The sequence below is a fragment of the Achroia grisella genome, unplaced genomic scaffold (assembly GCF_030625045.1).
Source record: "Achroia grisella isolate CSIRO2021 unplaced genomic scaffold, CSIRO_AGI_Agris_v1 utg3071, whole genome shotgun sequence".
Taxonomy (NCBI): Eukaryota; Metazoa; Arthropoda; class Insecta; order Lepidoptera; family Pyralidae; genus Achroia; species Achroia grisella.
The window spans coordinates 864,413-878,420 of NW_026712790.1; the positions used below are offsets into that span (position 1 = coordinate 864,413).

General features: G+C 38.5%; 1 protein-coding gene across 1 annotated transcript in view; it reads left to right on the top strand.

Annotated features, from left to right (window-relative positions):
* LOC131843394 (neural cell adhesion molecule 1-B-like) overlaps positions 1-14,008 on the top strand; it is a 119,922-nt gene that overhangs the window by 82,250 nt on the left and 23,664 nt on the right. The gene's annotated exons all lie outside the window — the stretch shown is intronic.

A 14,008-nucleotide genomic window follows, 5' to 3' on the forward strand; every position in this document is an offset into this window, starting at 1 on the left:
TGGACGACCCTTATCACTTAGGAGTATAAAAATAGATAGTAGCCGATTCAGAATTTGGGACAATTATTCAGACCTACTGAATAATTGTCCCAAATTTTGTTTAACGCTGCAAAGGTAACGAAAAGATAAACTAACTCTTTATTACCGCTAAGCAATGATGTGAAAGATCCGTCTCGAAGGACCAGATAGTTATATTTGAAAAATTGCTGATTTCAGTATCTCGTAAATAAAATATTACGATGTATGTGATTCGGCTGTTTTATAAAAAATCTATGTTTAGCCGTTATATAAAAATATTTAATATCTCGATATCTTTCTTATTACTCTCTACATTTCTATTAAATAATTAGTTAATCAATTTTATTCAGTAAAACTATTTAATAAGCTTCAAGCTACTGTAACTACCATATAGTAATTTTTGTAGCTGTGACGTGGTCGAGTGGAATGAGTAATCATGCTCACTAAAATGTCCAGACATGTGGCGGCGTGGTGGGCCGGGTCATTGGGCTCCCTAAAATATGATGGTTGGCTCATCTATATACTCGTGAACGAGTGCTGCTTGTAGGGACTGGTCTGCTCTTATCACTACGACTGATTTAATCTTATTATATATTTATATTTAACCCAAAAAATTAGTGCTGGTTGGTAGTTTATATTCACACGTTTCGACTTGTAAATGTGAACTTACAAGGATTATTTAAAAGAGCAACACACAAGTTTCTTGCTCGTTCTTCTTGTAATGAGACAGCTTTCGGAACGAGTGGTAAATAAAAAACAAATTGTTATAACTGTTCAAAAGTGCCTAAATTAAGTTTATTTGAATAAATGATTTTCTATTCTATTCTATTCCAGAGCTTATTCCTTCTTAGAAGGTCAGCAAAGCACTTGCATTACTGGTGCTCATGGGCGGCGGTAATCACTTACCAAGTAAACCGCAAGCTAGTCTGCCCCCTATACTATAACAAAACAATTCATAATATTGAACTGACGACCCTACAATTTTATAAAGATGGATTTAACCAGAAACTAGCCACAACCTCAGTCACGTAGTACCGTGCGGCGACACGAGTGAGCGACGTAGTGACACGAGACACGAGACACATGCGGGCCGGTGCCGCGTCGCTAACGACACGCAGACGTCTCGTCGCCGCCACTAATGAACTTCTAATGTCTATCAGTAGAGTACTATTCTGTAAGCATCACTTGCGAATTCGAAAGCGGAATCCTTGGTGAGATTGTACATTGATATTCTGTAAAACTCGATAGCGGCTGCAGCGCTACACGCTCGAGAGTGGCATGGAGGTATTTTTTTGTATATTGGGTTGTTTAGACTATTGTCAGATTTTTTTATTGTGAATGATAATGGAATGGTACACCCGCCTGCGCTAACGGTTTTCGCTGGCGGGGCACCAGTGGAGGATGATAAGATGAGCATGAAGTCAAGTCAGTTAGCCCATCGTGATAAATTCATCAGGAATTTAACACGATGGTCTCCAGGGGGAACCGCTTGGAGGTCAACCTGATATGGTACATTGCTAGTAATTGGTTCTTAAGTCCATATTACTAACAATCCCCTTTTCCCCCTATTGTCAGATATTTGTAGCACCTGTAGCACTGCGACCTACTAGATCTATTGTGATCGCCCTTTTTCAGAGTTCGCTACCTACCCAGCAGGGACAAGATGGAGGTAAACAGGCAATAGTGATTTTTTTTAAATATAGGCCTACTCAGTAGACACTTTATACTTTATCAAATGCTACGTTTATATTCAGCCGCTTCCCCTGCCACTCGCGCTGCCAGTCCTTTGACTCGCGCACGAAAACCGACAATCGAGGGAGCGCCGGGCAGCGCGAGTGGCAGCGCCAATGGCATGGGAAGTGTTTCCACTCGTTTACACTCTCACGCTGCTCACTTCCGAGCTCACTTGCCTGCCCGCTCGGGCTGAGTGTTAATTGGGCATATGGATACAAGTGGCTTGCGTGAAGCGATGTGTGAAATGAGTTGATGAAACCCTTACGGAATCACATGTTTCTTGTTACGCCCTCCGCCGGGGAATCAACTAATTTGTTTCTCTATCGATCTTAATTTGCACATGTAATTGAATTCTGTGACATAAACATAAACATTTTCAGATATATTACGTCAAATTAAATAATTTTTACAATATTCTTTCCTCTCGCGTACGCTTAGGTTGTGGAATGAACTACCTGCCGAGTTTTTCTCACAGCATGGGGTTTTCCAAGAAGTTGGGTCGCAACGCGCATGTGACACCCCTGGTGTTACAGACGTTCATAGGCTACGGTAACCATTTACCATCAGATGGGCCGTATGCTTATAACAAATATTATATAATATAAGTATTCAGTTAAGTTTAAAATGCCTAAACTACACAACTACGATATAGTATTTTTCAAGAATGGTATATTAAAATTTCGTAAGGTGGTAAGTTTCGTCTGGTGTTTCAAGCATCAGTTACCTTAGCCTATGGTAACCGTCTACCATGAGATGGGTCGACTGATATAAATACATAGAGATATTTTTTTTTTAAATACACCTATACTAATATTATAAAGCGAAAGAGTTTGTTTGAACGCGCTGATCTTAGGAACTACAGGTTCGAATTGAAAAATTTTGTAAGAGGTGGGGAAATGAAACGCACACGAAGTTGCGCGTGTCAACTAGTATATAATATATATCTATCTGGGAACAGTATCTGCGTATTGTACATAGAAATCACTCAGACCGATACAAACAATAGTATTCATGAATATAAATGATTGCATCGTGCAAGGAATCGAACCTAAAATATGGTCGAGCGCAGTGATGGCTGGCTCATCCGTCATACTCGTGAACGAGTGCTGCTTGTAGGGACTGGTCTGCTCTTATCACTACGACTGATTTAATCTTATTGCATATTTATATTTGACCCAAAAATTAGTGCTTGTTGGTAGTTTGTATTCACACGTTTCGACTTGTAAATGTAAACTTACAAGGATTATTTAAAAGAGCAACACACAAGTTTCTTGCTCGTTCTTCTTGTGATGAGACAGCTTTCCGAACGAGTGGTAGATAAAAAACAAATTGTTATGACTATTCAAAAGTGCTTAAATTAAGTTTATTTGAATAAATGATTTTCTATTCTATTCTAAAACCCGCGACCATCGGAATAAAGCGGTGTAGTACACCGCTTTATTGGTAATTTTTCACAATTGGTAATTAACCACTGGACCACCGAGGCCGTCAGAATAATAAATAATATTCAACAACATTATAATTTTTCACTATTAAGAACGATTTAACCTTGGTATCTGAATGTACCTAGTACATTAAAACTAGTGAGGCCAATAGCGGAGCGGTTAAAACCTAATATTATTATTATTATTTTATTCTTATATCATAACTAGAGGGTGCGTGTGTGCGCGGGCCTCAAGAGGCCCGCGAGGCGTTGTCGTTGATTTTTTTTGTGCAGACGGTTTTCTTTTCGAATAGACTTGGTTGGCAAGTAGAGTTGTCTGTTTTGATACGATTAGGTGACTTCCTATTGTAACAGTGAATTTTTGTTTCACGTGTACCATCCTGTGGCGAAACTTTGTATTGCAATGGTCACAATACAAAACCTCACATTACCTACCTTTCTGTATTAGTATACAGAAATGTATGCTTAGTGTTGCCACCTAATTTTACAAAAAAATCGCATGAAACTATTAAGATGAGATTTATTATAGATCCCCGTCACTCTTATGTTAGAATGTCGAAACAAAAAATTCCCACATTTTGGGTTTGCAAAATTACCTAAAAATCGGGGAAAATTTGTAGCCTAGATAATATTTCAAACCGAAATCTACCATGGCTCAATAAAGGCCGACTCGCTGCAGGGAAGCCAGGTACCCCAAAATGTATTCCTAAATTTATCATCAGAGATAAAATACTCGAACTCGGCCGCCATCTTGGATTTTTCCTTTTTGAATACTTTTAACTTATCCACTTTGGCGATTGAAACATTTTGTCCATACATTGTACAGAGCTAAGGTGACTCCTAGTAGTTCCTTAGTACTGTTTACTATGAAAATTAGTTAATACTTCGCACCGAGAGTTTCCATTCCTCAATACAAGTCAATTCGTTGCAGGGATGATGCCACAGAACTGAATTTTAAAAAGTTCTTAAAATTGTCATCATAGATAAAGTATCCTAATTCGGCCGCCATCTTGGATTTTTTATTTTTAAATACTTTTAACATATACACTGGTGATAGAAACATTTCATCCATATATTGTACAGAGCCCAGGTTACATACACCTAAGAGTTCCTTAGTACGGTTTACTATGAAAATCGATGTATGGTGTTGCCAGGAGATTTTGACAAAAACCACCTAGGGCCCTTTGAGGGATAATTTTGGACCAATGCTTATCACTGTTTTGTTCAAATTGACGAAAAAAAATTCCACGTTTTTTTACTTTTCTTCGAAATTACCCCAAAATCGGGAAAATTTTTTGGACCAGGTAATATTTCCCACCGAGAATTTCCATTGCTCTATAGAAGTCAACTCGCTGCAACGTTTAGTGGTACCCCAAAATTGAATTTTTAAAAGTCCCTAAAAATGTCAACATAAATTAAGTACCCTAACTCGGCCGCCATCTTAGATTTTTACTTTTTAATACTTTTGACGTATTCACCCTAGTGACAGAAACATTTCGTTCATACATTGTATAGAGCCTCAGTGACTCCTTCTAGTACTATTCTCTAAGAAAACTGATGTAAGGTGTTGCCAGATAATTCTGACAAAAACCACCTAAAATCAATAGGGGGATTGTTTTTGACAGATTTTCATCATTCTTTTGTTTGAAATGTCCGAAAATTATTGTCCCACTTTTTAGGACTTATCTCAAAAATTACCCTAAAATTGGGGAAAATTTTTATACCAGGTAATACTTTGTATTGAGACACATCATCTCTCCATAGAAGTCGACTGGCTGTGGGGTTGGCAAGTGTCCTAAAACTACATTTAAAAATATCCCAAATTTTCTCCGAAAAGCAAAACTCCCCTATCTCTGCCGCCATTTTGGATTTTTACTTCTTAATACTTTTGACGTATTCACCTTAGTAACAGAAACATTTCGTCCATACATTATGTAGAGCCTCGGTGACTTCTTCTTGTACTATTCCCTAAGAAAACTGATCTGAGGTGTTGCCAGATAATTTTGACAAAAACCACCAAAAATCCTTAAGGGGATGACTTTTGACAGATTTTCATCATTCTTTAGTTTGAAATGTCGAAAAAAAATTTTTCCACTTTTTAGGACCTGTCTCAAAAAATACCCCAAAATCGGGGAAAATTTTCATACCAGGTAATACTTTGTGTCAATAGACATCATCTCTCCGTAGAAGTCGACTCGCTGCGGTGTTGCCATGTGTCCTAAAACAACATTTAAAAATGTCCCAAATTTTATCCGAAAAGCAAAACTCCCCTATCTGTGCCGCCATCTTGGATTTCTAAAATTTCATAATTTTCACTAGATGCCGGGTCCTTCGGCTATCCGACGCCGCACAGTGCGTTGACCTAGCACACTCGTAGGTACCCTATCAATTTCAGTTTTTAAAGCTAGACCTCAATTTCAATATTTGTCCCATGATGTATGGGTGTTGCCAGCGAATTCTGACAAAATTCCCCTAAAACCCTTCAGGGGACGATTTTTGGTAGACCAACAAGACTTTTTCATTTGAAATGTCGAAAAAAATTTTTCCCACTTTATGGGACTTTTCTCCAAATTTAACCCAAAATCGGGGAAAATTTTTAGCCCTGGCAAATCTTCTTACTGAGACTTACCCATGTCAGTAGGTGGCGTTTAGCTACGGGGTTGCCATGAGCAGCAAAAACGCGATTGAAAATATCCCAAAATTTTTCCAAAAACTAAATCTCCCATAGCTTGGCCGCCATCTTGGATTTCTGAAATTTCATAATTTTCCCTAGAGGCTGGGTTTTTCAGCCTCCCAATGGCCTACAATAGGGATCGGTAGTATCCCCGCAAGTACCCTAGGAATTTCAGTTTTTGGAGAGACACCCCAATTTCTATTTTGGTCAAACCATGTATGGGTGTTGCCAGCAAATTCCAACAAAACACATCTAAAACCCTTTAGGGGATGTTTCTCGATAGGGCTTGATGCCTCTTTTGTCAAAAATGTCGAAAAAAATTTTTCCCACTTTTTGGACCATTTCTCCCAAATTACCCCAAATTCGGGAATTCTTTTTAGCGCTGGCAATACTTCTTACCGAGACCCATCATCGCCCCATAGAAGCCGACTCGCTGCGGGGTTGCCCTGTACCTAAAAAATGACTTTGAAAATAATCCGGATTTTTAGGACCAATTTCACACGCCCCCAACTCGGCGGCCATCTTGGATTTTCCAAATTTCATAATTTTCCCTAGAGGTCGGGTCCTTCGAGTTTCCTATGTCCCACAACCGGAGTCGCCAGCACCCCCGCAACTACCCTGGGAATTTCGGTTTTTGAAACTGTAGAAAATTTTCAACCAGTTTTTGGCAATTTTTTCGCCGCCATCTTGGATTTTAATTTTTTGTTTTTACGCCATATTCTGGGTCCCGCCGAGACGTGCCAAATCACTCTTTGAACGGAATCGATCCGAGCGAAACTGTAAAAGTTAGCCGCCATCTTTGTCCGCCATCTTGGATTTTCCCAAATTTCGGAATTTTCTCGTGGTCACCCTAGCCAAAGGAACATTTCCCCCATACATCGTCTCGACCCCCGGACGCTCCTTCTGGGAGAACAACTATGTCAATCAGTGAGTGAGTCACCGTAATGCAGCTTTATATATTATAGACTAGAGGGTGCGTGTGTGCGCGGGCCTCAAGAGGCCCGCGAGGCGTTGTCGTTGATTTTTTTTGTGCAGACGGTTTTCTTTTCGAATAGACTTGGTTGGCAAGTAGAGTTGTCTGTTTTGATACGATTAGGTGACTTCCTATTGTAACAGTGAATTTTTGTTTCACGTGTACCATCCTGTGGCGAAACTTTGTATTGCAATGGTCACAATACAAAACCTCACATTACCTACCTTTCTGTATTAGTATACAGAAATGTATGCTTAGTGTTGCCACCTAATTTTACAAAAAAATCGCATGAAACTATTAAGATGAGATTTATTATAGATCCCCGTCACTCTTATGTTAGAATGTCGAAACAAAAAATTCCCACATTTTGGGTTTGCAAAATTACCTAAAAATCGGGGAAAATTTGTAGCCTAGATAATATTTCAAACCGAAATCTACCATGGCTCAATAAAGGCCGACTCGCTGCAGGGAAGCCAGGTACCCCAAAATGTATTCCTAAATTTATCATCAGAGATAAAATACTCGAACTCGGCCGCCATCTTGGATTTTTCCTTTTTGAATACTTTTAACTTATCCACTTTGGCGATTGAAACATTTTGTCCATACATTGTACAGAGCTAAGGTGACTCCTAGTAGTTCCTTAGTACTGTTTACTATGAAAATTAGTTAATACTTCGCACCGAGAGTTTCCATTCCTCAATACAAGTCAATTCGTTGCAGGGATGATGACACAAAAATGAATTTTAAAAAGTTCTTAAAATTGTCATCATAGATAAAGTATCCTAATTCGGCCGCCATCTTGGATTTTTTATTTTTAAATACTTTTAACATATACACTGGTGATAGAAACATTTCATCCATATATTGTACAGAGCCCAGGTTACATACACCTAAGAGTTCCTTAGTACGGTTTACTATGAAAATCGATGTATGGTGTTGCCAGGAGATTTTGACAAAAACCACCTAGGGCCCTTTGAGGGATAATTTTGGACCAATGCTTATCACTGTTTTGTTCAAATTGACGAAAAAAAATTCCACGTTTTTTTACTTTTCTTCGAAATTACCCCAAAATCGGGAAAATTTTTTGGACCAGGTAATATTTCCCACCGAGAATTTCCATTGCTCTATAGAAGTCAACTCGCTGCAACGTTTAGTGGTACCCCAAAATTGAATTTTTAAAAGTCCCTAAAAATGTCAACATAAATTAAGTACCCTAACTCGGCCGCCATCTTAGATTTTTACTTTTTAATACTTTTGACGTATTCACCCTAGTGACAGAAACATTTCGTTCATACATTGTATAGAGCCTCAGTGACTCCTTCTAGTACTATTCTCTAAGAAAACTGATGTAAGGTGTTGCCAGATAATTCTGACAAAAACCACCTAAAATCAATAGGGGGATTGTTTTTGACAGATTTTCATCATTCTTTTGTTTGAAATGTCCGAAAATTATTGTCCCACTTTTTAGGACTTATCTCAAAAATTACCCTAAAATTGGGGAAAATTTTTATACCAGGTAATACTTTGTATTGAGACACATCATCTCTCCATAGAAGTCGACTGGCTGTGGGGTTGGCAAGTGTCCTAAAACTACATTTAAAAATATCCCAAATTTTCTCCGAAAAGCAAAACTCCCCTATCTCTGCCGCCATTTTGGATTTTTACTTCTTAATACTTTTGACGTATTCACCTTAGTAACAGAAACATTTCGTCCATACATTATGTAGAGCCTCGGTGACTTCTTCTTGTACTATTCCCTAAGAAAACTGATCTGAGGTGTTGCCAGATAATTTTGACAAAAACCACCAAAAATCCTTAAGGGGATGACTTTTGACAGATTTTCATCATTCTTTAGTTTGAAATGTCGAAAAAAAATTTTTCCACTTTTTAGGACCTGTCTCAAAAAATACCCCAAAATCGGGGAAAATTTTCATACCAGGTAATACTTTGTGTCAATAGACATCATCTCTCCGTAGAAGTCGACTCGCTGCGGTGTTGCCATGTGTCCTAAAACAACATTTAAAAATGTCCCAAATTTTATCCGAAAAGCAAAACTCCCCTATCTGTGCCGCCATCTTGGATTTCTAAAATTTCATAATTTTCACTAGATGCCGGGTCCTTCGGCTATCCGACGCCGCACAGTGCGTTGACCTAGCACACTCGTAGGTACCCTATCAATTTCAGTTTTTAAAGCTAGACCTCAATTTCAATATTTGTCCCATGATGTATGGGTGTTGCCAGCGAATTCTGACAAAATTCCCCTAAAACCCTTCAGGGGACGATTTTTGGTAGACCAACAAGACTTTTTCATTTGAAATGTCGAAAAAAATTTTTCCCACTTTATGGGACTTTTCTCCAAATTTAACCCAAAATCGGGGAAAATTTTTAGCCCTGGCAAATCTTCTTACTGAGACTTACCCATGTCAGTAGGTGGCGTTTAGCTACGGGGTTGCCATGAGCAGCAAAAACGCGATTGAAAATATCCCAAAATTTTTCCAAAAACTAAATCTCCCATAGCTTGGCCGCCATCTTGGATTTCTGAAATTTCATAATTTTCCCTAGAGGCTGGGTTTTTCAGCCTCCCAATGGCCTACAATAGGGATCGGTAGTATCCCCGCAAGTACCCTAGGAATTTCAGTTTTTGGAGAGACACCCCAATTTCTATTTTGGTCAAACCATGTATGGGTGTTGCCAGCAAATTCCAACAAAACACATCTAAAACCCTTTAGGGATGTTTCTCGATAGGGCTTGATGCCTCTTTTGTCAAAAATGTCGAAAAAAATTTTTCCCACTTTTTGGACCATTTCTCCCAAATTACCCCAAATTCGGGAATTCTTTTTAGCGCTGGCAATACTTCTTACCGAGACCCATCATCGCCCCATAGAAGCCGACTCGCTGCGGGGTTGCCCTGTACCTAAAAAATGACTTTGAAAATAATCCGGATTTTTAGGACCAATTTCACACGCCCCCAACTCGGCGGCCATCTTGGATTTTCCAAATTTCATAATTTTCCCTAGAGGTCGGGTCCTTCGAGTTTCCTATGTCCCACAACCGGAGTCGCCAGCACCCCCGCAACTACCCTGGGAATTTCGGTTTTTGAAACTGTAGAAAATTTTCAACCAGTTTTTGGCAATTTTTTCGCCGCCATCTTGGATTTTAATTTTTTGTTTTTACGCCATATTCTGGGTCCCGCCGAGACGTGCCAAATCACTCTTTGAACGGAATCGATCCGAGCGAAACTGTAAAAGTTAGCCGCCATCTTTGTCCGCCATCTTGGATTTTCCCAAATTTCGGAATTTTCTCGTGGTCACCCTAGCCAAAGGAACATTTCCCCCATACATCGTCTCGACCCCCGGACGCTCCTTCTGGGAGAACAACTATGTCAATCAGTGAGTGAGTCACCGTAATGCAGCTTTATATATTATAGATATGATAATGCCAGTCCCATCGTATCTTATTAATAATATTATCTTCTACTGCACAATGAAAATAAAAATTTTGCTCCAGATGATACAGGATCAGATAGTATATCGTGGTACATACCAACATCAAACCGATTCAGTCCAAATTGTTCTAAAAACAATTCCCTTTTAACAGCATCTCGGACACACTCTATTAATATGTGATGCAGATCTTCTATAGTATTGCATGTTTCACAGTTGGGGGAATTCGATTTATGCATTAAAAAGGCAAATGAATTTGACGGATAATGTCCGGAATGAAATGAAATTGAAACGAAATGAAATGAAATTGAAATGAAATGAAATGAAATGAAATGAAATGAAATGAAATGAAATGAAATGAAATGAAATGAAATGAAATGAAATTTATTTATTTGCGTATTATACAGTTAGATATTATAATATGTCCAGGTAATAATATTATTGGCAACTGTTTAATTGCCCCAATTTACGGGCATGTAAATTTTGGGTATATTAAAATGGAATAATCTATAATATTATAATTTAAAATTAATGTCTTATGTACCATTCTAATTATATAGTAATAAAAAAAAATCTATAGCTTGTTATGCGTTTCCTGTCAAACCTATATGTGCTGGTACCCACTGCAATATCAAACATAACCTAATATTATTGTAATAGCAATTCAGATTAATTCATTCTGTCCAAAATATATGGGCTACCATTTAAATGCAAAAAAGGGGCCCACTCTCTTGACAACCGGCGCGGAGCTTCGGCGGCAGCGGACCATATAAAGCGGACGTGTTAACAATTAAAAAACCGTGTAAATCAGTTTAATGTCCGCCCGCAATGTTCAGAAGCACAGCGTATTTATTATAATGCGTTTTGGGCGCGAGTTATGATGGTCATAACTTCTGAAGGCGTCACGCAGCCGTAATAATAATAATTAAATATCTCAGGACGAAACACACAGCGCCATCTAGTACCAGAGCAGAGCCTAAGAAATAAAAGTATGTGATAGTGACCGAAATGGCTATGGGCAGGGCACATAGCTCGTAGGACAGATGGCCGTTGGGGCAGAGTCCTCGAGTGGCGACCGCGGACCGGAAGACGCAGCGTGGGACGGCCTCCAGCAACGTGGATCGACGATCTGGTCAAGATCGTTGCGAGGCATTGGATGCGAGCAGCGCAGGACCGATCGTCGTGGAGATATTTGGAGGCCTTTGTTCAGCAGTGGACGTCTTCCAGGCTGAGATGATAATGATGATACAGCGACTGATCATCCTTTTGATAAAATTGCTATAGCATATGCTGGTGGACACTCTATTCTCACAAATCTCAATTTAAAAATAAATCTGACTGAATAAAAATGAATGAATGACAACCTCGATGGTCTAGCGGTCCAGCACACCGCTTTACGACTGATGGTCGCGGGTTCGATTCCTCGCACGGCACAAACATTTGTATTTGCCACGCTTACGCAATTGCCATAAAACGAACTTTAGTTAAACGATGTTAGACGATTGAAAAGTTTTTTAAACTATATTTTGTACGTGTCCGTGTCAGGAATGTAAGTTGTAAGAACTTGTGACCATGGGAGGTAAAGCAGTGTGCTCAACCACTAGAACATAGGCCGTCGTAATGATATAAGCCCGCTCTCCGCTCTCGCTTCCGCGTCGCACCTAGCTACTACTCTTATCACAAACTGCTAATGGAAGAGTTCTGTCTACCTCATCAGGACAGGTACCTACATCGTAGCGTCTTCCTCGTTATCTCATTACAGCAGCGAGACAGCGACGTACAAGTTTTCAATTGGCTTCAAGAAGGAGTTTCTTAATTGCAATTGTTTTTTGCGTATTTTGGTAGTAAGAATCTCTGACGTTTATTTTTATTTATTATTAGGTACTCGCCCCGACTTCGCCCGGGTGTACATGTATTATACATATAAACCTTTCTCTTGAATAACTCTATCTATTAAAAGAACCGCTTCAAAATCCGTTGCGTAGTTTTAAAGTTTTAAGCATACATAGGGACGGACAGACGGCGACAATGACTTTGTTTTACTCCTTATTACATCAGCTATCTGTCAAAAAAAGTCCCGTCAAAATTGGTCCAGTCATTTTAGAGATTATCCGGAACAAACAGACAGACAGACAAAAATTTTAAAAAACGTTATTTTGGTGTACAGACTGTATTTATATTCATATGCATGCAGTAAAAAACGATTATTTCAATATCACAAACAGACACTCCAATTTTACTTATATGTCTATACATATATATACTATAATCTATATTATAGATAAGAAAACCAGGGCTATACTATACACATGTTGACACAATTTATAATCACAGTAAACCACTGACAGGATTTCAGAAATAACAACAGTTTAATTGTGGTAAATTGAAAATCACTACATGTGTATAAAAAATCACAAATCGAGAATATAAAATTAGAAAAAGAAGATTACAATAATAAATTAACACAAATATATACATATATATACCTGGCTTAGTTACATTCTTCAAATTGTTCATTTCTTATGGCCTCATCCCATTTCATTTGGGGTTGATCTCTAGTGTTGTCTATTCTGGACCGGCTCTACGGTCAAGCGCAGTGATGGCTGGCTCATCCGAGGACGAGTGCTGCTTGTAGGGACTGGTCTGCTCTTATCACTATGACCGATTTAATCTTATTGTATATTTATATTTGACTCTAATAAATTAGTGCTGGTTGGTAGTTTTTATTCACACATTTCGACGTGCAAAATATGAATTTACAAAGATTATTTAAAAGAGCAACACACAAGTTTCTTGCTCGTTCGTCTTGTGATGAGACAGCTTTCCGAATGAGCGGTAGATTAAAAAAAATGTTATGACTATTAAAAATTGCTGGGTCTACGGTCAAGCGCAGTGATGGCTGGCTCATCCGAGGACGAGTGCTGCTTGTAGGGACTGGTCTGCTCTTATTAATATGACCGATTTAATCTTATTGTATATTTATATTTGACTCTAATAAATTAGTGCTGGTTGGTAGTTTTTAATCACACATTTCGACGTGCAAAATATGAATTTACAAAGATTATTTAAAAGAGCAACACACAAGTTTCTTGCTCGTTCGTCTTGTGATGAGACAGCTTTCCGAATAAGCGGTAGATTAAAAAAAATGTTATGACTATTCAAAGTTTATTTGAATAAATTATTTCTATTCTATTCTATTCTATGTTGCCGTTGTCCTTAAGGTATTTACTTACTACTACTTACATGTTAGTCGGGGTCGTCCACGCATTTTCGATCCCGACTTGAGGTTGAGAACTTCTCTCGTCAAGTGGCCTTCCGGTCTCCTCATAATATGGCCATACCATCTAATTCTTTAAATTGTTATCTTCTAAATATATACAACTCAAAGGTGACTGATTGACGTAGTGATCTAACAACGCACAGCCCAAACCACTAGACGGATCGGGCTGAAATTTGGCATGCATGTAGATGTTATGACGTAGGCATCCGTTATTAAAGGATTTTGATTAATTCTACCCCTAAGGGGGTAAAATAGGGGATGAAAGTTTGTATAAATCTTCTTAGATTTTCGACTGATTGAACTGAAATTAAAGATTAGAGCTACTATGATGAAGACGTTCGCTTCGAAAGGATTTTGATAAATTCAACCCCCATGGGGATAAAATAAGGGATGATGCAGGATGTAAATTTATAAGTTTGAACCTATAAGTACCTAATGGAAC